At 47.2% G+C, this 26,601-nt stretch overlaps 13 non-coding genes and 3 pseudogenes across 13 annotated transcripts; 12 read left to right on the top strand and 4 right to left on the bottom strand.

Annotated features, from left to right (window-relative positions):
• Positions 1-4,126: 4,126 nt before the first annotated feature.
• Positions 4,127-4,200, bottom strand: TRNAN-AUU (transfer RNA asparagine (anticodon AUU)). Its single transcript has one exon. It is a non-coding gene; the product is annotated as a tRNA-Asn (tRNA).
• A 1,304-nt stretch (positions 4,201-5,504) lies between these two features.
• On the top strand, positions 5,505-5,668 carry LOC135048798 (U1 spliceosomal RNA). The gene has a single exon (XR_010240594.1). It is a non-coding gene; the product is annotated as a U1 spliceosomal RNA (small nuclear RNA).
• Positions 5,669-5,820: 152 nt separating this feature from the next.
• On the top strand, positions 5,821-5,962 carry LOC135048736 (U1 spliceosomal RNA; annotated as a pseudogene).
• Positions 5,963-6,654: 692 nt separating this feature from the next.
• Positions 6,655-6,818, top strand: LOC135048775 (U1 spliceosomal RNA). Its single transcript, XR_010240572.1, has one exon. It is a non-coding gene; the product is annotated as a U1 spliceosomal RNA (small nuclear RNA).
• A 152-nt stretch (positions 6,819-6,970) lies between these two features.
• LOC135048761 (U1 spliceosomal RNA) lies at positions 6,971-7,112 on the top strand (annotated as a pseudogene).
• Positions 7,113-7,804: 692 nt separating this feature from the next.
• On the top strand, positions 7,805-7,968 carry LOC135048834 (U1 spliceosomal RNA). Its single transcript, XR_010240629.1, has one exon. It is a non-coding gene; the product is annotated as a U1 spliceosomal RNA (small nuclear RNA).
• A 3,303-nt stretch (positions 7,969-11,271) lies between these two features.
• LOC135048757 (U1 spliceosomal RNA) lies at positions 11,272-11,434 on the bottom strand. The gene has a single exon (XR_010240560.1). It is a non-coding gene; the product is annotated as a U1 spliceosomal RNA (small nuclear RNA).
• A 152-nt stretch (positions 11,435-11,586) lies between these two features.
• Positions 11,587-11,750, bottom strand: LOC135048709 (U1 spliceosomal RNA). Its single transcript, XR_010240520.1, has one exon. It is a non-coding gene; the product is annotated as a U1 spliceosomal RNA (small nuclear RNA).
• Positions 11,751-12,424: 674 nt separating this feature from the next.
• LOC135048777 (U1 spliceosomal RNA) lies at positions 12,425-12,580 on the bottom strand. The gene has a single exon (XR_010240574.1). It is a non-coding gene; the product is annotated as a U1 spliceosomal RNA (small nuclear RNA).
• Positions 12,581-14,941: 2,361 nt separating this feature from the next.
• On the top strand, positions 14,942-15,105 carry LOC135048845 (U1 spliceosomal RNA). The gene has a single exon (XR_010240640.1). It is a non-coding gene; the product is annotated as a U1 spliceosomal RNA (small nuclear RNA).
• Positions 15,106-15,257: 152 nt separating this feature from the next.
• On the top strand, positions 15,258-15,392 carry LOC135048762 (U1 spliceosomal RNA; annotated as a pseudogene).
• A 702-nt stretch (positions 15,393-16,094) lies between these two features.
• LOC135048831 (U1 spliceosomal RNA) lies at positions 16,095-16,258 on the top strand. The gene has a single exon (XR_010240626.1). It is a non-coding gene; the product is annotated as a U1 spliceosomal RNA (small nuclear RNA).
• Positions 16,259-16,410: 152 nt separating this feature from the next.
• Positions 16,411-16,574, top strand: LOC135048748 (U1 spliceosomal RNA). The gene has a single exon (XR_010240551.1). It is a non-coding gene; the product is annotated as a U1 spliceosomal RNA (small nuclear RNA).
• Positions 16,575-17,242: 668 nt separating this feature from the next.
• On the top strand, positions 17,243-17,406 carry LOC135048861 (U1 spliceosomal RNA). The gene has a single exon (XR_010240657.1). It is a non-coding gene; the product is annotated as a U1 spliceosomal RNA (small nuclear RNA).
• A 152-nt stretch (positions 17,407-17,558) lies between these two features.
• LOC135048767 (U1 spliceosomal RNA) lies at positions 17,559-17,721 on the top strand. The gene has a single exon (XR_010240567.1). It is a non-coding gene; the product is annotated as a U1 spliceosomal RNA (small nuclear RNA).
• A 671-nt stretch (positions 17,722-18,392) lies between these two features.
• Positions 18,393-18,556, top strand: LOC135048699 (U1 spliceosomal RNA). Its single transcript, XR_010240511.1, has one exon. It is a non-coding gene; the product is annotated as a U1 spliceosomal RNA (small nuclear RNA).
• The last annotated feature ends 8,045 nt before the right edge of the window (positions 18,557-26,601 follow it).

The raw sequence follows: 26,601 nt of genomic DNA, 5'->3' as shown, positions 1-26,601 counted from the left end.
GCACAATGCGAACTACAGGTGGTGCTGCAGGGCCCACACCCTTTTACTTGCCTTACAGAACAGCTCTGGAGCTGTTACAGTGCCCAGCTGCTGCAAGAAATCAGCTTGAATGCTTCAGGGGATGGGGCATGGCCAACATGAGCCCCACACCAAAGGAGGGTGGGGGTGTTTAATGTGAACTAGGGGTCATCCAAGCACTGCAAAAGGCCGCCATGCCCTGCATGCCCCTTTTCTCTTTTCATATGCAGATGAGGGTTCCAGTCAACTTTGGCCCACTGCTTGGATAACATCACCGTATGCAAATCCGTCTGCTGCAGACCTTCCCCCAGGAATGCTTGTACTAGTTGTTGCATATGGTGCTTCAGTATTAGGCAGCCTTCCGCCCTCCCATGTTCATCTGAAAAGATGTGGTCTCCCTGCAGTTGTTGTCCCCAGACGAGAGTTCCCTTGTGCTTCCTCAGTTGAATCTCCTTAACTTGACGGGGGAGGTGCTGCCCGAGCAGCCCTCCCCAGCCCTATCCCAACTCATATTTATTTTGCATATGAGATCTCTTGATCATGAAGATTGTTCTCACAGGGTGAGGTTCATCCATTATATTTTAAAATAGGAAGGTACGAATTACATATTTGAATTGCATCTATGTGCTGGATTCAAATGTCCCCCCCCCCTTCCTTTCTCAATTGTGCCCGTCAGCAGCTATTCTAAGGTTGCTGCCAATGGGTGTGACACATTAATTTCTTCTGTGGGGTACACTGGACTCCACAAGGATTCACATTGGGGTGTAGAGTAGGATCTTGATCTGAGGCACCAACCGGCTCAAAGCTTTTGACTGTTCCCAAGAAGCTCAGTGCATTCTCCTCTATAACCCCGCTTCCATGAACAGGGAGCTCAGTTTGTAGTTGGTGCCTTCAGTAGCAGGCCAATTAACAGGGGCCTGCCTCAGGCAGCCTATTCTTAGCTATTAATTTTGACAAGAAAAGAAGAACTTGTTTTATGAGAATCTACAAGGGCTGCAGCAGGCTAGGTCTAATAGACATCTTTACTGCAGCTTCATCACTCCCAGCGGCGCTGTATACTCCCGTGCCCTGGTTGCTGGGTCACTGCAGCGGAGGCTCCGGTTTCATCCTAAGGTCAGTCACACACACACCACCCTTCCGGATCACGAGGCCGCTGCTGAAGGGGAGCGAGGCCGTAGGGGGTGGGCCGTTTGCGCACTGCGGTGGACACTGATTACTGGGCAGCCGCTCCACTAGCCACCAGGTACAGTTAAGGAGCACAGGTCTGGGGGTTTTTCTCCTATATTAACCCAATTTTGTACTGCCCGCAGCGCATTGTGATAGGTAATAGGGCCTGATTCAGGTTGGATTGCAATCACAATAAGCGATCCAACTGCAAAAATTGCTAAGAGCATACGCATGTGCCTGCATTTTCTGCGGCACCCCGCAGAGAATGTGATCGCCTCTGCCTGTCAATCGGGGCGGGGAAGGGGGGGAGAGGTGGGTCAGCAACACTCCATTTCCAAGTCAGGGATGGAGCGGTGCGGGGGCAAGGCTTCAAAATGGGGTCTGCAACGGAGGAGACACAGGGGGCGTGGTCACAGCGACTGTATGACATCACATTCAGCCGCTGTGATCACAAAAATGGTGGCGGCTTCCTGCGCGCACATACAGTCTGCACCAGCAGGAGCCTACACCATTTTTTATGATCACGCTGAACTGCAGTGCGACTGCAATTACAGCATGGTCAAGAAGGGAGGCGTCATGCTGGGTGGCCATGCCCTGTCACTTTGCAGGAGCCAGCACCGCTCACACACTAGTCCCCGGGTGCAGCCCCCAACCCCCGGGACACCCGGAGCAACAAAATGTAGATTCAGGCCACCAGGCCACGCCCCTACCTATGAAACCATGCCTCCTTTTTACCATTGCACTGCTTATCTGCGCGCACTGCATTACAATCTCCCTCGCCACCTCTCTGGGTGTCACCAGTGATAGTGACACCTCTGCCATGCTTGTAGCAGCTGGTCCTAAGATCTACGCCTCAAACCCTGAGTGTTTGCCCTTGTGACTTGTTGATCATCATAGCGAAGCAGATGCTTACAGAAAACTGCAGGGGCTTAGATTGAAAATAAAAAAATTGATAGGGTATAAGGTAGAGAGGAGCGGGTTCGGTTCTCCGAGAACCGAATTCCCCACGAACTCCACGTGGTTTACACTGGTCCGAGGAAGGCTCGGTTGTTCCCGCCTGACTCGGAAAACCTGAACAAGGGAAAATGTCATCATCCCGCTGTCGGATTCTCGCGAGATTCGGATTCCATATAAAGAGCTGCGCGTTGCTGCCATTTTTACTCGTGCATTGAAGAGAGAGCGGAGAGGACGTGGCTATGTTCTCTCAGTGGAAATCTCAATATCAGTGCTCAGTATCAGTGGTTACTTATTGCTGCTCAGTAATACTAGTAGTGTGTCTCTCCTGCTCAGTGTCAGTTCTCAGTAGTATCCTCATCAGTGCTCAGTATCACTGTTCATTGTCTTGTGCTGCATTGTGTTGCTCAGCATAATACAGTACATTACTAATAGTCCAGTGCTGCATCTTGCTGCTCAGTGTCAGTTCTAGTATCCTCATCAGTGCTCACTATCACTGCTCATTGCATTGTGGTGTTCTGTATACTACAATAACATAGTAATATAGTAACATAGTTTTTGAGGTTGAATAGAGGCAAATTGCCCATCGTGTTCAACCTGTTTTAAGTTGTGATGATTCTACATACTTGCTGAATAATGTTTTATGACTAGTTAGCTACTATAACTCATGTTACCCCCGGATTAACCATGTTGATATTTTAAGTATTATAACCTTGGATAGCTTTTTCATTCAGAAATGTATCCATTCCTTTTTTAAATCCATTTACAGAGTCCGCCATTACCACCTTCCCTGGCAGGGAATTCCACATCCTGATTGCCCTAACAGTGAAGAAACCTTTCCTCCATTGCGTTCTGAACTTTCCTCCAGTCGCAGCGAGTGACCACGTGTTCTTTTAATAAATAATTCCTCTGATAACTCTTTGTTATGTATCTTTACATATTTGAAGATATTAATAATATCTCCTCTTAGGCACCTCTTTTCTAGTGTATAAATATTCAGCCTAGTAAGTCTTTCCTTATAGTCCAGTACTTTAAGGCCTTTAATCAATTTAGTCTTCAGGATCTCTGACACTTCCATGAGCAGCAGAGTAGTGCAATGGAAGCATGCTGGGCCCATAACCCAGAGGTCGATTGATCGAAACTATCCTCTGCTATGTGCATTTTTTTTTTTATAATTAAAGTAATCAAAAACTGGGATTGATATTTTGGCACTTTTATTTTTACTTAAAGTACAATAACTTTTATCATTTTAATTTGTTTTAATAGTATATTGACAGCATTGTTTTCTTTAAAAAATCCACTTAATTTTCTTTACCCTATTACTGAAATGGTAATTGACAAAAACAAACTACATTGTCACCAGAAGAGCAATGCAAAATGTACAAGTGATATATGAAAATCATCTTCCATCTTGAATTTCAATGATGCATTGGGACAACAATTTGTGAGAAACATCTTCACCCATAAAGAAAGATTTTCTTAATTCCTTACCTGTGTGCTGATTAGATATCACCTTGTTTTCACATTAAACAGACTTCCCCATGAGGAAGCAGCAAGGATGCAGTGACGTTTCCTGGTGTCAACCTGTATTATTTCAGTAGACATTGAAATGAGGATGCATCTTTGATGCCTTTCCAATGAAGCAAGTTTAATTCAGTAATAGGTGAAAAACCATTCCTACAAAGGTGTTAATCAGAGACTTGGCTTTGTGGACACTTTTCAGAGAGCAAATTTGTTAGCATAAACATAAAATCAGAAAATGAAGAGCTGTTTAATCACTCAATTGGACTTTTCTGCCAGCATAATTTTTTTTCTCTGCAACTCACTGCTAAATTGTGCTTCCTAGCTGTTTTTTTATAAAATCACTTAATCAAATCTAACTCTGATTACATCAGAGAAGGCCAGGTACCCTACACCATAAGGGGGGTTTTTGAAATTTTGACTTGTCTACTTAAAGATCACCAAAATCTGATTACAAGGTCAATTACATCCCTGGGTGGGATTGAACCACCAACCTTTTGGTTAATAGCCAAACATGCTAACCGATTGCGCCACAGAGACACCTTGCGAAAGTCAATACTGACAAAGGCTAATAAGCATTCATCTAGAACGTTTCCTAGAAAAACTTTAAAAAGTCAATAATCTGGAGAATTTTTGTAAGAAACACATTGGTACTTTCCCATGATGAGTGAGTGCTTCAGGATTTCTTGCACTTACATGGGCTATTAACCAAAAGGTTGGTGGTTCAATCCCACCCAGGGATGTAATTGACCTTGTCATCAGATTTTGGTGATCTTTAAGTAGACAAGTCAAAATTTCAAACCCCCTCTTATGGTGTAGGGTACCTGGCCTTCTCTGACGTAATCAGAGTTAGATTTAATTAAGTGATTTTATAAAAAACAGCTAGGAAGCACAATTTAGCAGTGGGTTGCAGAGAAAAAAATAACATTTTAAACCTACCGGTAATTTTTTTTTCTCGTAGTCCGTAGAGGATGATGGGGACTCCGTAAGGACCATGGGGGATAGACGGGCTCCGCAGCAGACATGGGCACTTTAAGAAAGACTTTAGATCTGGGTGTGCACTGGCTCCTCCCTCTATGCCCCTCCTCCATACCTCAGTTAGAGAAACTGTGCCCAGAGGAGACGGACAGTACGAGGAAAGGATTTTTGTTAATCCAAGGTCAAGATTCATACCAGCCACACCAATCACACCGTATAACTTGTGATATACTACCCAGTTAACAGTATGAAAACAACATAGCATCAGTCCAAGACCGATGAAAACTAACATATAACCCTTATGTAAGCAATAACTATATACAAGTCTTGCAGAAGTAGTCCGCACTTGGGACGGGCACCCAGCATCCTCTACGGACTACGAGAAAAAGATTTACCGGTAGGTTTAAAATCTTATTTTCTCTTACGTCCTAGAGGATGCTGGGGACTCCGTAAGGACCATGGGGATTATACCAAAGCTCCCAAACGGGCAGGAGAGTGCGGATGACTTTGCAGCACCGATTGAGCAAACAGGAGGTCCTCCTCAGCCAGGGTATCAAACTTATAGAACTTTGCAAAGGTGTTTGAACCAACTTTGACCCACTGCTTGGATGACATCACCATATGCAAATCCATCTGCAGCAGGCCTTCCCCCAGGAATGCTTGCACTAGTTGTTGCATTTGGTTTGTTGTTTGGGGGTGCTTCAGTATTAGGCAGCCTTCTGCCCTCCCATGTTCATCTGAAAATATGTGTTCTCCCTGCAGTTGTTGTCCCCAGATGAGAGTTCCCTTGTGCTGCCTCAGTTGAATCTCCTTTACTTGACAGAGATGTGCCTGAGCAGCGGCCCTCCCCAGCCCTATCCCAAATCATACTTATTTTGCATAGGAGATACCATGGTCATGAAGATTGTTCTCCCAGGGTTAGGTTAATTCATTGCATTCTGGGTATGCTGACCCCTGTGATTTCCCCAAATGTGGGAAACTCAACTGCATTATTTGTGGTAGTGGGGGACTGTGTTTGTGCTTTCCTCTGGTCAGCTCTGGTAAAAGTCAGATTTCTTTGTCTCAGATCTTCCTCTAGCCTTGTTCTTCTCTCGAGAGTTCCCTTGTGCTGCCTCAGTTGGATCTCCTTCACTTGACAGGGGGGTGCCCGAGCAGCGACCCTCCCCAGCTCTAGCCCAACTCCTACTTACCTGCCAGGTGAGATACTATGATCATGAAGATGCTTCTCCCAGGGCAAGGCTCACCCATTGCACTCTGGGTGTGCTGCCCCTGCGATTTCCCCAAATGTGGGAAACTTGACTGCATAATTTGTGTTTCCCCTGGTCGGCTCTCATATAATTCAGATCTCTTTGTCTCAGGTCTCTCTCCAGCCTAGTTTGCTGTCTGTTTCCACTTCTTTTTTCTTGAGCCCCTCCCTTCTATACCCTTGTGCACTATCCTGACTTCTCCCGTCTGCTTACTTTGTGCCTTCCAACGCACAATACAAACTACAGGTAGTGCTGCAGGGCCCACACCCTTTTACTTGCTTTACAGAGCAGCTCTGGAGCTGTTACAGTGCCCAGCTGCTGCAAGAAATCAGCTTGAATGCTTCAGGGGCTGGGGCATAGCCAACATGAGCCCCACACCGAAGGAGGGTGGAGGTGTTTAATGCGAACTAGGGGTCATCCAAGCGCCGCAAAAGGCCGCCATGCCCTGCACACCCCTTTATTCTTTTCATATGCAGACGAGGGTTGAAGCCAACTTTGACCCACTGCTTGGATGACATCACCATATTCAAATCCATCTGCTGCAGGCCTTCCCCCAGGAATGCTTGCACTAGTTGTTGCATTTGGTTTGTTGTTTGGGGGTGCTTCAGTATTAGGCAGCCTTCTGCCCTCCCATGTTCATCTGAAAATATGTGTTCTCCCTGCAGTTGTTGTCCCCAGATGAGAGTTCCCTTGTGCTGCCTCAGTTGAATCTCCTTTACTTGACAGAGATGTGCCTGAGCAGCGGCCCTCCCCAGCCCTATCCCAAATCATACTTATTTTGCATAGGAGATACCATGGTCATGAAGATTGTTCTCCCAGGGTTAGGTTCATTCATTGCATTCTGGGTATGCTGACCCCTGTGATTTCCCCAAATGTGGGAAACTCAACTGCATTATTTGTGGTAGTGGGGGACTGTGTTTGTGCTTTCCTCTGGTCAGCTCTGGTAAAAGTCAGATTTCTTTGTCTCAGATCTTCCTCTAGCCTTGTTCTTCTTTCGAGAGTTCCCTTGTGCTGCCTCAGTTGGATCTCCTTCACTTGACAGGGGGGTGCCCGAGCAGCGACCCTCCCCAGCTCTAGCCCAACTCCTACTTACCTGCCAGGTGAGATACTATGATCATGAAGATGCTTCTCCCAGGGCAAGGCTCACCCATTGCACTCTGGCTGTTCTGCCCCTGCGATTTCCCCAAATGTGGGAAACTTGACTGCATAATTTGTGTTTCCCCTGGTCGGCTCTCATATAATTCAGATCTCTTTGTCTCAGGTCTCTCTCCAGCCTAGTTTGCTGTCTGTTTCCACTTCTTTTTTCTTGAGCCCCTCCCTTCTATACCCTTGTGCACTATCCTGACTTCTCCCATCTGCTTACTTTGTGCCTTCCAACGCACAATGCAAACTACAGGTAGTGCTGCAGGGCCCACAAACTTTTACTTGCTTTACAGAGCAGCTCTGGAGCTGTTACAGTGCCCAGCTGCTGCAAGAAATCAGCTTGAATGCTTCAGGGGCTGGGGCATAGCCAACATGAGCCCCACACCGAAGGAGGGTGGAGGTGTTTAATGCGAACTAGGGGTCATCCAAGCGCCGCAAAAGGCCGCCATGCCCTGCACACCCCTTTTTTCTTTTCATATGCAGACGAGGGTTGAAGCCAACTTTGACCCACTGCTTGGATGACATCACCATATGCAAATCCATCTGCTGCAGGCCTTCCCCCAGGAATGCTTGCACTAGTAGTTGCATTTGGTTCGTTGTTTGGGGGTGCTTCAGTTTTAGGCAGCCTTCTGCCCTCCCATGTTCATCTGAAAATATGTGTTCTCCCTGCAGTTGTTGTCCCCAGATGAGAGTTCCCTTGTGCTGCCTCAGTTGAATCTCCTTTACTTGACAGAGATGTGCCTGAGCAGCGGCCCTCCCCAGCCCTATCCCAAATCATACTTATTTTGCATAGGAGATACCTTGGTCATGAAGATTGTTCTCCCAGGGTGAGGTTCATTCATTGCATTCTGGGTATGCTGACCCCTGTGATTTCCCCAAATGTGGGAAACTCGACTGCATTATTTGTGGTAGTGGGGGACTGTGTTTGTGCTTTCCTCTGGTCAGCTCTGGTAAAAGTCAGATTTCTTTGTCTCAGATCTTCCTCTAGCCTTGTTCTTCTTTCGAGAGTTCCCTTGTGCTGCCTCAGTTGGATCTCCTTCACTTGACAGGGGGTGCCCAAGCAGCAATCCTCCACAGCTCTAGCCCAACTCCTACTTACCTGCCAGGTGAGATACTATGATCTTCACTGTTAGGGCAATCAGGATGTGGAATTCCCTGCCAGGGAAGGTGGTAATGGCGGACTCTGTAATTGGATTTAAAAAAGGAATGGATACATTTCTGAATGAAAAAGCTATCCAAGGTTATAATACTTAAAATATCAACATGGTTAATCCGGGGGTAACATGAGTTGTAGTAGTTAACTAGTCATAAAACATTATTCAGCAAGTATGTAGAATCATCACAACTTAAAACAGGTTGAACACGATGGGCAATTTGCCTCTTTTCAACCTCAAAAACTATATTACTATATGTTACTATATTACTATGTTACTGTAGTATACAGAACACCACAATGTAATGAGCAGTGATAGTGAGCACTGATGAGGATACTAGAACTGACACTGAGCAGCAAGATGCAGCACTGGACTATTAGTAATGTACTGTAGTATGCTGAGCACCACAATGCAGCACAAGACAATGAGCAGTGATACTGAGCACTGATGAGGATACTACTGAGAACTGACACTGAGCAGGAGAGACACACTACTAGTATTACTGAGCAGCAATAAGTAACCACTGATACTGAGCACTGATATTGAGATTTCCACTGAGAGAACATAGCCACGTCCTCTCCGCTCCCTCTTCAATGCACGAGTAAAAATGGCGGCAACGCGCAGCTCTTTATATGAAATCCGAATCTCGCGAGAATCCGACAGCGGGATGATGACATTTTCCCTTGTTCAGGTTTTACGAGTCAGGCGGGAACAACCGAGCCTGCCTCGGACCAGTGTAAACCACGTGGAGTTCGTGGGGAATTCGGTTCTCGGAGAACCGAACCCGCTCCTCTCTACCTTATACCCATATATTTTTTTATTTTCAATCTAAGCCCCTGCAGTTTTCTGTAAGCATCTGCTTCGCTATGATGATCAACAAGTCACAAGGGCAAACACTCAGGGCTTGAGGCGTAGATCTTAGGACCAGCTGCTACAAGCATGGCAGAGGTGTCACTATCACTGGTGACACCCAGAGAGGTGGCGAAGGAGATTGTAATGCAGTGCGCGCAGATAAGCAGCGCAATGGTAAAAAGGAGGCATGGTTTCATAGGTAGGGGCGTGGCCTGGTGGCCTGAATCTACATTTTGTTGCTCCGGGTGTCCCGGGGGTTGGGGGCTGCACCCTGGGACTAGTGTGTGAGCGGTGCTGGCTCCTGCACAGTGACAGGACATGGCCACCCAGCATGACGCCTCCCTTCTTGACCAATCTGTAATTGCAGTCGCACTGCAGTTCAGCGTGATCATAAAAAATGGTGTAGCCTCCTGCTGGTGCAGACTGTATGTGCGCGCAGGAAGCCGCCACCATTTTTGTGATCACAGCGGCTGAATGTGATGTCATACAGCCGCTGTGACCACGCCCCCTGTGTCTCCTCCGTTGCAGACCCCATTTTGAAGCCTTGCCCCCGCACCGCTCCATCCCTGACTTGGAAATGGAGTGTTGCTGACCCCCCTCTCCCCCCCTGCCCCGATTGACAGGCAGAGGCGATCGCATTCTCTGCGGGGTGCCGCAGAAAATGCAGGCACATGCGTATGCTCTTAGCAATTTTTGCAGTTGGATCGCTTACTGTGATTGCAATCCAACCTGAATCAGGCCCTATTACCTATCACAATGCGCTGCGGGCAGTACAAAATTGGTTTAATATGGGAGAAAAAACCCCAGACCTGTGCTCCTTAACTGTACCTGGTGGCTCGTGGAGCGGCTGCCCAGTAATCAGTGTCCACGCCAGTGCGCACACGGTCCACCCCCTACGGCCACGCTCCCCTTCATCAGCGGCCTCGTGATCCGGAAGGGCGGTGCGTGTGTGACTGACCTTAGGAAGAAACCGGAGCCTCCGCTGCAGTGACCCAGCAACCAGGGCACGGGAGTATACAGCGCCGCTGGGAGTGATGAAGCTGCAGTAAAGATGTCTATTAGACCTAGCCTGCTGCAGCCCTTGTAGATTCTCATAAAAAAAGTTCTTATTTTCTTGTCAAAATTAATAGCTAAGAATTGGCTTCCTGAGGCAGGCCCCTGTTAAGTGGCCTGCTACTGAAGGCACCAACTACAAACTGAGCTCCCTGTTCATGGAAGCGGGGTTATAGAGGAGAATGCGCTGAGCATCTTGGGAACAGTCAAAAGCTTTGAGCCGGTTGGTGCCTCAGATCAAGATCCTACTCTACACCCCAATGTGAATCCTTGTGGAGTCCAGTGTACCCCACAGAAGAAATTAATGTGTCACACCCATTGGCAGCAACCTTAGAATAGCTGCTGACGGGCACAATTGAGAAAGGAAGGGGGGGGGACATTTGAATCCAGCACATAGATGCAATTCAAATATGTAATTTGAACCTTCCTATTTTAAAATATAATGGATGAACTTCACCCTGTGATAACAATCTTCATGATATAGAGATCTCATATGCAAAATAAGTATGAGTTGGGATAGGGCTGGGGAGGGTGGCTGCTCGGGCAAGCCCCTCCCCCGTCAAGTTAAGGAGATTCAACTGAGGAAGCACAAGGGAACTCTCGTCTGGGGACAACAACTGCAGGGAGACCACATTTTTTCAGATGAACATGGGAGGGCGGAAGGCTGCCTAATACTGAAGCACCATCAAATATCAAACCATATGCAATAACTAGTACAAGCATTCCTGGGGGAAGGTCTGCAGGAGACGAATTTGCATACGGTGATGTCATCCAAGCAGTGGGCCAAAGTTGGCTGGAACCCTCATCTGCATATGAAAAGAGAAAAGGGTTATGCAGGGCATGGCGGCCTTTTGCGGCGCTTGGATGACCCCTAGTTCGCATTAAACACCTCCACCTTCCTTCGGTGTGGGGCTCATGTTGGCTATGCCCCAGCCCCTGAAGCATTCAAGCTGATTTCTTGCAGCAGCTGGGCACTGTAACAGCTCCAGAGCTGCTCTGTAAGGCAAATAAAAGGGTGTGGGCCCTGCAGCACTACCTGTAGTTCGCATTGTGCGTTGGAAGGCACAAAGTAAGCAGACGGGAGAAGTCAGGATAGTGCGCAAGGGCATAGAAGGGAGCGGCTCAAGAAAAGAGAAGTGGAAACAGACAGCAAACTAGGCTGGAGAGAGACCTGAGACAAAGAGATCTGAATTATACGAGAGCCGACCAGGGGAAACACAAATTATGCAGTCAAGTTTCCCATATTTGGGGAAATCGCAGGGGCAGCACACCCAGAGTGCAATGGTTGAGCCTTGCCCTGGGAGAAGCACCTTCAAGATCATAGTATCTCACCTGGCAGGTAAGTAGGAGTTGGGCTAGAGCTGGGGAGGGTCGCTGCTCGGGCACCCCCCTGTCAAGTGAAGGAGATCCAACTGAGGCAGCACAATGGAACTCTCGAAAGAAGAACAAGGCTAGAGGAAGATCTGAGACAAAGAAATCTGACTTTTACCAGAGCTGACCAGCGGAAAACACAAACACAGTCCCCAACTACCACAAATAATGCAGGCGAGTTTCCCACATTTGGGTAAATCACAGGGGTCAGCATACCCAGAATGCAATGAATGAACCTCACCCTGGGTGAACAATTTTCATGACCATGGTGTCTCCTATGCAAAATAAGTATGATTTGGGATAGGGCTGGGGAGGGCCGCTGCTCAGGCACATCTCTGTCAAGTAAAGGAGATTCAACTGAGGCAGCACAAGGGAACTCTCATATGGGGACAACAACTGCAGGGAGAACACATATTTTCAGATGAACATGGGAGGGCAGAAGGCTGCCTAATACTGAAGCACCCCCAAACAACAAACCAAATGCAACAACTAGTGCAAGCATTCCTGGGGGAAGGCCTGCAGCAGATGGATTTGCATATGGTGATGTTATCCAAGCAGTGGGTCAAAGTTGGCTTCAACCCTCATCTGCATATGAAAAGAGAAAAGGGGCGTGCAGGGCATGGCGGCCTTTTGCGGTGCTTGGATGACCCCTAGATCGCATTAAACACCCCCACCCTCCTTTGGTGTGGGGCTCATGTTGGCCATGCCCCATCCCATGAAGCATTCAAGCTGATTTCTTGCAGCAGCTGGGCACTGTAACAGCTCCAGAGCTGCTCTGTAAGGCAAGTAAAAGGGTGTGGGCCCTGCAGCACTACCTGTAGTTTGCATTGTGCATTGGAAGGCACAAAGTAAGCAGACGGGAGGAGAAGTCAGGATAGTGCACAAGGGTATAGAAGGGAGGGGCTCAAGAAAAAAGAAGTGGAAACAGAGAGCAAACTAGGCTGGAGAGAGACCTGAGACAAAGAGATCTGAATTATACGAGAGCCGACCAGAGGAAACACAAATTATGCAGTCAAGTGTCCCACATTTGGGGAAATCGTAGGAGCAGCACACCCAGTGTGCAATGGGTGAGCCTTGCCCTGGGAGAAGCACCTTCCTGATTATAGTATCTCACCTGGGTGTGCTGCCCCTGCGATTTCCCCAAATGTGGGAAACTTGACTGCATAATTTGTGTTTCCCCTGGTCGGCTCTCATATAATTCAGATCTCTTTGTCTCAGGTCTCTCTCCAGCCTAGTTTGCTGTCTGTTTCCACTTCTTTTTTCTTGAGCCCCTCCCTTCTATACCCTTGTGGACTATCCTGACTTCTCCTCCTGTCTGCTTACTTTGTGCCTTCCAATGCACAATGCAAACTACAGGTAGTGCTGCAGGGCCCACACCCTTTTACTTGCCTTACAGAGCAGCTCTGGAGCTGTTACAGTGCCAAGCTGCTGCAAGAAATCAGCTTGAATGCTTCAGGGGCTGGGGCATGGCCAACATGAGCCCCACACCGAAGGAGGGTGGGGGTGTTTAATGCGAACTAAGGGTCATCCAAGCGCCGCAAAAGGCCGCCATGCCCTGCATACCCCTTTTCTCTTTTCATATGCAGATGAGGGTTCCAGCCAACTTTGGCCCACTGCTTGGATGACATCACTATATGCATATCCGTCTTCTGCAGACCTTCCCCCAGGAATGCTTGTACTAGTTGTTGCATTTGGTTTGTTGTTTGGGGGTGCTTCAGTATTAGGCAGCCTTCTGCCCTCCCATGTTCATCTGAAAATATGTGTTCTCACTGCAGTTGTTGTCCCCAGATGAGAGTTCCCTTGTGCTGCCTCAGTTGAATCTCCTTTACTCTAAAACTTGTAAAACTTAGCAAAAGTGTTTACTAAATAGCTGCTCGGCAAAGTTGCAATGCCGAGACTCCCCGACCAGCTGCCCAGGATGAACCCACCTTTCTAGTAGAATGGGTCTTCACCTAATTCAGTAACGGCAATCCTGCCGTGGAATGAGCATGCTGAATCTTACCACAGATCCAGCGCATAATTGTCTACATGGAAGCAGGACACCCAATCCTGTTGGGAGCATACAGGACAAACAGAGCCTCTGTTTTCCTAATCTGAACCGTTCTGGTGACATAAATTTTCAAAGTTCTGACCACAGCCAGAGACTTTGACTCAACGAAGGTGTCAGTGGCCAAAGGCACCATGTGGAAAGATGAACCACCTTCGGCAGAAATAGTTGACGTGTCCTCAATTCTGCTCTATCTTCATGAAATATCAAATAAAGGCTCTTGTGATACTGCATGGTTTGTACTGTTTTCCATGTGCTCCCAGATCTTTCAAGCAAGAAGCATGGTCAAGAAAGTTCTGTTTGAAAAGAAACAACATTTACTGTCATTGTTATAGAATTTGGGAGAAAAAACAAGAAGAAATCTGCACTGTTGACGCACTGGACAGAATGAATGAATCATAAAATATAACCTTTATTAAGTATGTATTAAAATTGGATAAATATTAATATTATTATCCCAAACTGCAGTGAAACATAAAGGTTAAAATCACAGAACTAACATACATGTGCATAAGAAGAATAAAGAGATGTGAAAAAAAGGTTTAAAAAGCGTGTCCGTGTGTGATTATTTTTGAAGGCACAACCCTGGCGGGGTTGTTTATATAGATATATATGTTGCTAATAATCACTTTCTAGCGTAATGTTATTAAATAGCTGTTAGTATCTATGTCGTCAGGTACCACTGGGTCATATCCTATATACTCCTGTGGGAAACTTGACTGCATAATTTGTGTTTCCCCTGGTCGGCTCTCGTATAATTCAGATCTCTTTGTCTCAGGTCTCTCTCCAGCCTAGTTTGCTGTCTGTTTCCACTTCTCTTTTCTTGAGCCGCTGCCTTCTATGCCCTTGTGCACTCTCCAGACTTCTCCTGTCTGCTTACTTTGTGCCTTCCAACGCACAATGCAAACTACAGGTAGTGCTGCAGGGCCCACACCCTTTTACTTGCCTTACAGAGCAGCTCTGGAGCTGTTACAGTGCCCAGCTGCAGCAAGAAATCAGCTTGAATGCTTCAGGGGCTGGGGCATAGCCAACATGAGCCCCACACCGACGGAGGGTGGAGGTGTTTAATGCAAACTAGGGGTCAGCCAAGCGCCGCAAAAGGCCGCCATGCCCTGCATGCCCCTTTTCTCTTTTCATATGCAGACGAGGGTTGAAGCCAACTTTGACCCACTGCTTGGATGACATCACCATATGCAAATCCATCTGCGGCAGGCCTTCCCCCAGGAATGCTTGCACTAGTTGTTGCATTTGGTTTGTTGTTTGGGGGTGCTTCAGTATTAGGCAGCCTTCTGCCCTCCCATGTTCATCTGAAAATATGTGTTCTCCCTGCAGTTGTTGTCCCCAGATGAGAGTTCCCTTGTGCTGCCTCAGTTGAATCTCCTTTACTTGACAGAGATGTGCCTGAGCAGCGGCCCTCCCCAGCCCTATCCCAAATCATACTTATTTTGCATAGGAGATACCATGGTCATGAAGATTGTTCTCCCAGGGTTAGGTTCATTCATTGCGTTCTGGGTATGCTGACCTCTGTGATTTCCCCAAATGTGGGAAACTCAACTGCATTATTTGTGGTAGTGGGGGACTGTGTTTGTGCTTTCCTCTGGTCAGCTCTGGTAAAAGTCAGATTTCTTTGTCTCAGATCTTCCTCTAGCCTTGTTCTTCTTTCAAGAGTTCCCTTGTGCTGCCTCAGTTGGATCTCCTTCACTTGACAGGGGGGTGCCCGAGCAGCGACCCTCCCCAGCTCTAGCCCAACTCCTACTTACCTGCCAGGTGAGATACTATGATCATGAAGTTGCTTCTCCCAGGGCAAGGCTCACCCATTGCACTCTGGGTGTGCTGCCCCTGCGATTTCCCCAAATATGGGAAACTTGATTGCATAATTTGTGTTTCCCCTAGTCGGCTCTCATATAATTCAGATCTCTTTGTCTCAGGTCTCTCTCCAGCCTAGTTTGCTGTCTGTTTCCACTTCTTTTTTCTTGAGCCCCTCCCTTCTATACCCTTGTGCACTATCCTGACTTCTCCTCCTGTCTGCTTACTTTGTGCCTTCCGATGCACAATGCAAACTACAGGTAGTGCTGCAGGGCCCACACCCTTTTACTTGCCTTACAGAGCAGCTCTGGAGCTGTTACAGTGCCAAGCTGCTGCAAGAAATCAGCTTGAATGCTTCAGGGGCTGGGGCATGGCCAACATGAGCCCCACACCGAAGTAGGGTGGGGGTGTTTAATGCGAACTAAGGGTCATCCAAGCGCCGCAAAAGGCCGCCATGCCCTGCATACCCCTTTTCTCTTTTCATATGCAGATGAGGGTTCCAGCCAACTTTGGCCCACTGCTTGGATGACATCACTGTATGCAAATCCGTCTTCTGCAGACCTTCCCCCAGGAATGCTTGTACTAGTTGTTGCATTTGGTTTGTTGTTTGGGGGTGCTTCAGTATTAGGCAGCCTTCTGCCCTCCCATGTTCATCTGAAAATATGTGTTCTCCCGGCAGTTGTTGTCCCCAGATGAGAGTTCCCTTGTGCTGCCTCAGTTGAATCTCCTTTACTTGACAGAGATGTGCCTGAGCAGCGGCCCTCCCCAGCCCTATCCCAAATCATACTTATTTTGCATAGGAGATACCATGGTCATAAAGATTGTTCTCCCAGGGTGAGGTTCATTCATTGCATTCTGGGTATGCTGACCCCTGTGATTTCCCCAAATGTGGGAAACTCAACTGCATTATTTGTGGTAGTGGGGGACTGTGTTTGTGTTTTCCTCTGGTCAGCTCTGGTAAAAGTCAGATTTCTTTGTCTCAGATCTTCCTCTAGCCTTGTTCTTCTTTCGAGAGTTCCATTGTGCTGCCTCAGTTTGATTTCCTTCACTTGACAGGGGGGTGCCCGAGCAGCGACCCTCCCCAGCTCTAGCCCAACTCCTACTTACCTGCCAGGTGAGATACTATGATCAGGAAGGTGCTTCTCCCAGGGCAAGGCTCACCCATTGCACTCTGGGTGTGCTGCTCCTACGATTTCCCCAAATGTGGGACACTTGACTACATAATTTGTGTTTCCTCTGGTCGGCTACTCGTATAATTCAGATCTCTTTGTCTCAGGTCTCTCTCCAGCCTAGTTTGCTGTCTGTTTCCACTTCTCTTTTCTTGAGCCCCTGCCCTTGCCCTTGTGCACTCTCCTGACTTCTCCTGTCTGCTTACTTTGTGCCTTCCAACGCACAATGCAAACTACAGGTAGTGCTGCAGGGCCAACACCCTTTTACTTGCCTTACAGAGCAGCTCTGGAGCTGTTACAGTGCCCAGCTGCTGCAAGAAATCAGCTTGAATGCTTCAGGGGCTGGGGCATAGCCAACATGAGCCCCACACCGACGGAGGGTGGAGGTGTTTAATGCGAACTAAGGGTCATCCAAGCGCCGCAAAAGGCCGCCATGCCCTGCATACCCCTTTTCTCTTTTCATATGCAGATGAGGGTTCCAGCCAACTTTGGCCCACTGCTTGGATGACATCACCGTATGCAAATCCGTCTTCTGCAGACCTTTTCCCAGGAATGCTTGTACTAGTTGTTGAATTTGGTTTGTTGTTTGGGGGTGCTTCAGTATTAGGCAGCCTTCTGCTCTCCCATGTTCATCTGAAAATATGTGTTCTCCCTGCAGTTGTTGTCCCCAGATGAGAGTTCCCTTGTGCTGCCTCAGTTGAATCTCCTTTACTTGACAGAGATGTGCCTGAGCAGCGGCCCTCCCCAGCCCTATCCCAAATCATACTTATTTTGCATAGGAGATACCATTGTCATGAAGATTGTTCTCCCAGGGTGAGGTTCATTCATTGCATTCTGGGTATGCTGACCCCTGTCATTTCCCCAAATGTGGGAAACTCGACTGCATTATTTGTGGTAGTGGGGGACTGTGTTTGTGCTTTCCTCTGGTCAGCTCTGGTAAAAGTCAGATTTCTTTGTCTCAGATCTTCCTCTAGCCTTGTTCTTTTTTCGAGAGTTTCCTTGTGCTGCCTCAGTTGGATCTCCTTCACTTGACAGGGGGGTGCCCGAACAGCGACCCTCCCCAGCTCTAGCCCAACTCCTACTTACCTGCCAGGTGAGATACTATGATCAGGAAGGTGCTTCTCCCAGGGCAAGGCTCACCCAATGCACTCTGGGTGTGCTGCTCCTACGATTTCCCCAAATGTGGGACACTTGATTACATAATTTGTGTTTCCTCTGGTCGGCTCTCGTATAATTCAGATCTCTTTGTCTCAGGTCTCTCTCCAGCCTAGTTTGCTGTCTGTTTCCACTTCTCTTTTCTTGAGCCGCTCCCTTCTATGCCCTTGTGCACTATCCTGACTTCTCCCGTCTGCTTACTTTGTGCCTTCCAACGCACAATGCAAACTACAGGTAGTGCTGCAGGGCCCACACCCTTTTACTTGCTTTTCAGAGCAGCTCTGGAGCTGTTACAGTGCCCAGCTGCTGCAAGAAATCAGCTTGAATGCTTCAGGGGCTGGGGCATAGCCAACATGAGCCCCACACCGAAGGAAGGTGGAGGTGTTTAATGCAAACTAGGGGTCATCCAAGCGCCGCAAAAGGCCGCCATGCCCTGCACACCCCTTTTTTATTTTCATATGCAGACGAGGGTTGAAGCCAACTTTGACCCACTGCTTGGATGACATCACCATATGCAAATCCATCTGCTGCAGGCCTTCCCCCAGGAATGCTTGCACTAGTAGTTGCATTTGGTTTGTTGTTTGGGGGTGCTTCAGTGTTAGGCAGCCTTCTGCCCTCCCATGTTCATCTGAAAATATGTGTTCTCCCTGCAGTTGTTGTCCCCAGATGAGAGTTCCCTTGTGTTGCCTCAGTTGAATCTCCTTTACTTGACAGAGATGTGCCTGAGCAGCGGCCCTCCCCAGCCCTATCCCAAATCATACTTATTTTGCATAGGAGATACCATGGTCATGAAGATTGTTCTCCCAGGGTGAGGTTCATTCATTGCACTCTGGGTATGCTGACCCCTGTGATTTCCCCAAATGTGGGAAACTCGACTGCATTATTTGTGGTAGTGGGGGACTGCGTTTGTGCTTTCCTCTGGTCAGCTCTGGTAAAAGTCAGATTTCTTTGTCTCAGATCTTCCTCTAGCCTTGTTCTTCTTTCGAGAGTTCCCTTGTGCTGCCTCAGTTGGATCTCCTTCACTTGACAGGGGGTGCCCGAGCAGCAATCCTCCACAGCTCTAGCCCAACTCCTACTTACCTGCCAGGTGAGATATTATGATGTTCACTGTTAGGGCAATCAGGATGTGGAATTCCCTGCCAGGGAAGGTGGTAATGGCGGACTCTGTAATTGGATTTAAAAAAGGAATGGATACATTTCTGAATGAAAAAGCTATCCAAGGTTATAATACTTAAAATATCAACATGGTTAATCCGGGGGTAACATGAGTTATAGTAGCTAACTAGTCATAAAACATTATTCAGCAAGTATGTAGAATCATCACAACTTAAAACAGGTTGAACACGATGGGCAATTTGCCTCTATTCAACCTCAAAAACTATGTTACTATATGTTACTATATTACTATGTTACTGTAGTATACAGAACACCACAATGTAATGAGCAGTGATAGTGAGCACTGATGAGGATACTAGAACTGACACTGAGCAGCAAGATGCAGCACTGGACTATTAGTAATGTACTGTAGTATGCTGAGCACCACAATGCAGCACAAGACAATGAGCAGTGATACTGAGCACTGATGAGGATACTACTGAGAACTGACACTGAGCAGGAGAGACACACTACTAGTATTACTGAGCAGCAATAAGTAACCACTGATACTGAGCACTGATATTGAGATTTCCACTGAGAGAACATAGCCACGTCCTCTCCGCTCTCTCTTCAATGCACGAGTAAAAATGGCGGCAACGCGCAGCTCTTTATATGGAATCCGAATCTCGAGAGAATCCGACAGCGGGATGATGACATTTTCCCTTGTTCAGGTTTTCCGAGTCAGGCGGGAACAACCGAGCCTGCCTCGGACCAGTGTAAACCACATGGAGTTCGTCGGGAATTCGGTTCTCGGAGAACCGAACCCGCTCCTCTCTACCTTATACCCATCAATTTTTTTATTTTCAATCTAAGCCCCTGCAGTTTTCTGTAAGCATCTGCTTCGCTATGATGATCAACAAGTCACAAGGGCAAACACTCAGGGCTTGAGGCGTAGATCTTAGGACCAGCTGCTACAAGCATGGCAGAGGTGTCACTATCACTGGTGACACCCAGAGAGGTGGCGAAGGAGATTGTAATGCAGTGCGCGCAGATAAGCAGCGCAATGGTAAAAAGGAGGCATGGTTTCATAGGTAGGGGCGTGGCCTGGTGGCCTGAATCTACATTTTGTTGCTCCGGGTGTCCCGGGGGTTGGGGGCTGCACCCGGGGACTAGTGTGTGTGCGGTGCTGGCTCCTGCACAGTGACAGGGCATGGCCACCCAGCATGACGCCTCCATTCTTGACCATGCTGTAATTGCAGTCGCACTGCAGTTCAGCGTGATCATAAAAAATGGTGTAGCCTCCTGCTGGTGCAAACTGTATGTGCGCGCAGGAAGCCGCCACCATTTTTGTGATCACAGCGGCTGAATGTGATGTCATACAGCCGCTGTGACCACGCCCCCTGTGTCTCCTCCGTTGCAGACCCCATTTTGAAGCCTTGCCCCCGCACCGCTCCATCCCTGACTTGGAAATGGAGTGTTGCTGACCCCCCTCTCCCCCCCCCGCCCCGATTGACAGGCAGAGGCGATCGCATTCTCTGCGGGGTGCCGCAGAAAATGCAGGCACATGCGTATGCTGTTAGCAATTTTTGCAGTTGGATCGCTTATTGTGATTGCATTCCAACCTGAATCAGGCCCTATTACCTATCACAATGCGCTGCGGGCAGTACAAAATTGGGTTAATATAGGAGTAAAACTCCCAGACCTGTGCTCCTTAACTGTACCTGGTGGCTAGTGGAGCGGCTGCCCAGTAATCAGTGTCCACGCCAGTGCGCACACGGTCCACCCCCTACGGCCACGCTCCCCTTCATCAGTGGCCTCGTGATCCGGAAGGGCGGTGTGTGTGTGACTGACCTTAGGAAGAAACTGGAGCCTCCGCTGCAGTGACCCAGCAACCAGGTGACAATGCTAAATTCCTTGTCGTATAAACAACCCTTTATGAAGCTAAGAACACTGTACGCTGTTTACTTAAGAAGTACCGTAATGGTACGCTATTGACGTAGCGATCGCTCAGCCGTAGGCGAGACGCTCAAGCGTCACGTTCGCTCGCGGCCCAGTGATCACAGGACACGTTATTGGCTATGTCTAGGGGAATGATTCGCTATGGCGTAGCTTACGCTCGAGACCACGAGGAGGTCACCAGCGATGCAGACGCTCACAACACTATACCTTTATGTTAAAACCTTATACCAATGAAATACACTGAATACCTTAATGTGAGTACAGGGTGTAAATGCAACCTTGTGTAACCTGACTAACTACAAAGCTGCTTGAGCGTCACCGACGCTCAAGTGAACACTTAACACTATAGAAAATACACAGATACTGGTTTAGGTTCCAAAGCCTATTAACTGTATTATATCTAATATACTTGTAAAAGGGGATAACAGTACAAATGATACACTACAATATAACAAGGACTTCCTAACCACAGAACTAAACAATAAATACAAAAAGACAATACTACACTGACCTAAATGCAATACAGTACAATACTATAATACTATGAGAGATATAAGAGAAAAGAAGAGAGAGAGAGATAGAGAGAGAGAGAGAAATTGGCTCACAGAAAGACAATGATTACGGAGAGAAACTTACGCACAAAGGGTATGATCGCCTGCGCCTCGATATCCAGCTCCCGGCTATCAGCAGATAACCGTTGATGAGAGAGTGAGAGCTGGATGTGATCGGCCTGCCTATTTATACCCCACACACAATGCAATCTCATGGTCCTACAATCCCATTGTCCATTGGCCGAAGGAATTCGGCCCTGCATCATAACAAAAGGTCATAGGGTGATTCATACAGGTGGGCTGTGACGATTTCCAACAGCTCAGGTGGGTGGGAAACTGGGTTTCCCGCCGCATACCTGAGTATGAGTAAATAATAGAAATGGACATAAACTTCTTATGTCCATAACTATTCGCACGAGCGATTAATACGCTCCAAACCAACACCGGAATATTGCTAATTAAATACTCTTCCGATGGGTACCAAACACTGCTGTATGATTCCTGTTAGACCCTTCGTACGATATAAAGAGGGATTCCTCAGCTCTGGGACATTGTATTTTAACCAAACTTTCAGAATCTATCAAAGGGACCATGATCTATAAACTACATTAATTGTGAAAATATGTAACGAATGAGTCGCACGCTACGACTACGTAAACTCTACCGTAAATGCGCATACCGCGCCTGCGAGTGTACGCTATTGCGGGTATGCGCCTCCACGGGAGAGCGTACGCACGCGCAGCGCGGACCAGTGTGCGGTGCAAATATGGCAACGTGCATTGAGACATTTTTCTGACTTTGACAGTCCACCCTTTGGCAGTCAACAATAACTGCCACAAAACATTTAAGGAGAAAAATGTAAGTCAGGGGTTAATTGATTTCCATGGTTGGGTAGGGGAGAAGAGTGGAGTAGGTGTGAAGAGGGTATGACCTAGTGAGAAAGTAGAAGCATGTGTGTATGAGTCCATGTTTGGAGGGTCATGTATCATCGTGCCGTACGTGTGGTAGATCAAGCTTCGAGGTATTGCGAAGTATACATTTGAATTCCTTCTTGTCCTGTGGTACAGGTCTGTGGATGGGCTGTCAAACTCTACCGAGCTCATTTCGGCTGTGGTTGTAACAAAATGGGGATGCACATTTTAGTTGATGATACATGAATGGGGGAGGTATGTGGTTGCTGCTATCTGTGCCTGTATTCCCTATCGTCTATGTGTGTCGTTACCTGGGGGTTGTAGAGATGAAGATAAAGAACACTTACGAAAAATGCAATGATATTCTATGTCAGGGAAATGTACATCTGTTGTTGAAGTTGTGTTCGGTATCTGTTGAGAGTCGTCTTCTTTGCGCTGTATTGCTCCTTGGGCATGAGCAAATAGCTTTGTCTGAGCCATCAGATTTACAAAAAATGTTGGGCTAGCGTGAGTTTAAAAATACTAGGGAAACTGGGGATCCATGGCAAAGTTCATCAAGTGTCCATATTTAAAGTTGTCAAATCTTCTTCTTTGGTGCTTGTCTGTTGTCTGTATAGCGTCTCGTCAACTTCCTCGTCCAAGGGGGTCTTTGTATCTTGGAGAAAAGCAGAAAAACAGGTGAAAGAAACGGACCGTATAATCGCATTTTCATCACATTCTGGTTTCTATCATTGGGTCATAAATCAAATCCAGGTTAATTACGGTTTCCTCACTCCTCAAGCTCATCACTTTTGTACTTTGTTTGCACCTCATTAAAGCCTGCCCGCATCTAAATATCAATCCAATCGATATAACAACACCCAAGATACATAGTAGAAACTTTCCAACATCCATTATGACTCCTTGAGCCCAGTCTCCCAAACCGGAGAACCAATTTCGCGGGTTCAACCATGACACCCAACCAGTCAGCTCATTACCTACAGCAGCAAGGGTGAGATTGTGTTTTCGACGAAATTCCCACTTTAATTGCAGAATATCGTCCATCTTTTGGTCTATGACCTCTACCGGATCCTCGGTGCTATTTGTGATATACGTGCAACACTTTATGCCGTACTGTGTTGCCAATGTAACACAATATCCGCCTGTTACTGCTGTAAGATAATTAAGAACCATCCTATGCTGAACTAGTTCTGTTTTGTAAGCTTGAAGTTCTCTTCCAGTGTATCTAAACGTGTCATCATACATTTCAGTGATATTATCTAACAAATTGGCGAGTGCGGAAATGTATCTATAATTCATCACTCCTCGAGCGGTACGAGTGAAATGTAGCGCTACCAGAACCTGAATCCCGGTGGATTCATGGATAAGATCAGAGGCCGGATGCTCTAACCTTTCTGACAGTTGTCTTTTAACTCGGTGCTCGTAATGAGTGTGAGTATAAGGAGCTTGGGCACCACGGTGTATGTCCTTCATTTTGTCATGTGTAACAGTCATCACTTCAGGCAATACTTTTCCAATATAACACAATCCTTCAGAGTTTGGGGCAAGCCACTTGTACGCCTTTCTCCCGCATATGAAATATGCATCATCGGGGAGAACATATGGGACGGAGAAGGACATGACCATGTTACAAACCTTCCAGGTGAAATCTCCTGACCCTAATTCTTCCATCTGCCTAATGCACGTATCGGTTTGTACGATATGTGCACAGTATCCTGGTGATACCTCTCCAACTCTAGTAATCCTATTTCCTAAGGTATATCGATACCGGAAAGATTTTCCTCTACTGGCTATGTGGCGTACGAACTCTGTATCTGTAGGCATTCTATCTGCTCTGTGTGAAAAGGTCATGGTAAGGTTGCTCCATGACACTTCCCAATTTCCCGGTTTTCTGGGATTGGAGATGTTAAAACATAAGAGGGACCTATCCACATGGTATTGGTGGAGCTTCAAACTAGGAGGGCTGGAGATGTTAAACCTCCGGTCCACCGGTCTCCCACCACTTAGCTCAAGTACCTCCCCTAACGTTAAAGGAAATGGTACTAGCCCTGATTTACTGTGACCCTGAGGTACTTGAGAGCATACCCAACAATCTGTTTGGTTTAACACGTTACCCACTAGAGAGTGATAGTCACTCAATGGATGCCGGTCCATATGGATATTAAAACTAGATTGGCATTTCTTTATGCATCCATCTTCAACCAGATTATCACAGAGCCTACAGATACAATTTTCTTCAGCTAACAATCCATCACAATTTCTTCTATCGGATCGTTTTCTGATACTCGCCTTTGCTTGTTGGTTTGGTTGATCTTGGAAAACTACGCCTCCATCATCATAATCGGAACCCATTCCAGAACCTCTCTCGACCTCTATGGTACTCTCGCCGGAACAGACTGCTCTGGTCAACATCATGGTTAACATCAAAATCCGGATCACAGTCTCTTGGGGCAAGTCCATCTTTGAGGAGAAAATAGAGAAGAATGAGAAGGGGGAAAAAGAAATTTTAAGGGAGAGGGGCTGGGAAGTGGAGAAAAACAATAAAGGGGAGAGGGGAGTCGACAGCTGCTTTCGATCTTCAAGGCTCAGGTGCCGCCTCAGTCCTCCTGGAACAGACACTCCAGTGATACAACCTCTACCGTCTGTTCCTTATCACGGGACTTCTCGAGATCAGCAACCTTCTTGCAGTGGGATGAATGGACCCAAGTCTCTCTCTCAGCAACCTTCAATGCTGTGGTGCTAGTCAATAAGACCTGGTATGGTCCTTCCCATCTATCAATAAGACAACCTGAGCGTAGAAAATTTCGTATCATTACATAATCCCCAGGTTCAATGTCATGACAATTACTACCTGGTAAATCAGGAATCACCAACTTCAGATTATCATTTTGATTCCTCAACTGTTTACTCATGTTAATCAAGTATTTTACAGTTACTTCATTGTTACATTTCAAATCATCCTGAGGGTTAATCATGACATGCGGTTGTCGACCAAACAAGATTTCAAAAGGAGACAGATTAAGAGGGGACCTGGGAGTGGTTCTGATGCTATACAAAACAATGGGTAAAGCTTCTGGCCACGTCAATCCTGTCTCTGCCATTACTTTACTCAATTTATTTTTAATAGTGCTGTTCACTCTTTCGACCTTCGCACTCGCCTGTGGACGGTACGGAGTGTGCAGCTTGCTATCAATTCCCATCAACTTACACATTCCTTGAAAGACATCACCTGTAAAATGGGTACCCCTATCACTTTCAATGATTCTAGGGATACCATATCTACATACAAATTCCTGCACAATTTTCTTAGCTGTAAACATAGCGGTATTTGTAGCTGCTGGAAAAGCTTCGACCCAATTCGAGAAAACATCTATACAGACAAGTACATATTTCAAATTTCTACATGGGGGTAATTGAATGAAGTCAATTTGTATTACTTGGAAAGGGCCGCCGGCAGGTGGGATATGGGATGGTTCTGTAGGTATTGCTTTTCCAATATTCTTTCTCAGACAGGTAAGGCATGACATTGCTCTTTTACCCGCATGAGAGGAGAATCCTGGGGCGCACCAGTATGCTCTTACCAATTTGCACATCCCCTCCTTGCCTAGATGAGTCAGCCCGTGAGCTGCTTCAGCCAGACATGGAAGGTATGCCCTGGGGGCCACTGGTTTACCATGTCCATCCGTCCAGAGCCCTGAGGACTCCTGGCCATATCCCTTTGCCTTCCAGACTGCTCTTTCCTGTGTGGAACACAAATTCTGCATCTCACACAACTTCTGTGTGTTGATGGTATTAAATACCATCAACTGTGTGGTGTCTGTCCGTGTGGGGGTAGCAGCTGCAAGCTTTGCGGCTTCGTCTGCTCGGCTGTTACCAAGTGACACTGGGTCTTGGCTATATGTATGTGCTTTACATTTGATAACAGCCACTCTGTCGGGTTCCTGTATCGCTGTTAGAAGCCTTTTTATATAAGCTGCATGCGCTATCGGTGTACCAGCCGCCGTCATGAAATTTCTGAGCCGCCATAGGGCTCCGAAATCATGGACTACCCCGAAGGCGTATCTAGAATCGGTGTAGATATTGGCAGACTTACCCTTAGCCAATTCACATGCTCTGGTTAGGGCGACCAGTTCAGCAACCTGGGCTGAGTGAGGTGGGCCTAGCGGTTCCGCTTCTATGGTGTCTTGGTCATCTACGACTGCGTATCCAGTACACAAGTCTCCCGAGTCTGACTGTCTGTGACAACTACCGTCCGTGTAGAACGTGAGTTCTGCATCTTCTAGTGGATTGTCACTGATGTCAGGCCTTGCGGTAAAATTTTGGGTCAAATATTCCATACAATCATGTGTATCTTCCTTTGCATTAAATCCTCCTTCCCCACCACTCTCACCTTCCACCCTTTGTGCCTGACCAGGCACACCTGGGAGAAATGTTGCAGGATTTAATGCAC

The sequence above is a fragment of the Pseudophryne corroboree genome, unplaced genomic scaffold, assembly GCF_028390025.1.
Source record: "Pseudophryne corroboree isolate aPseCor3 unplaced genomic scaffold, aPseCor3.hap2 scaffold_982, whole genome shotgun sequence".
NCBI lineage: Eukaryota > Metazoa > Chordata > Amphibia > Anura > Myobatrachidae > Pseudophryne > Pseudophryne corroboree.
The sequence above is the reverse complement of the archived record's forward strand: the minus strand, read 5'-3'. Positions and strand labels throughout refer to the sequence as shown.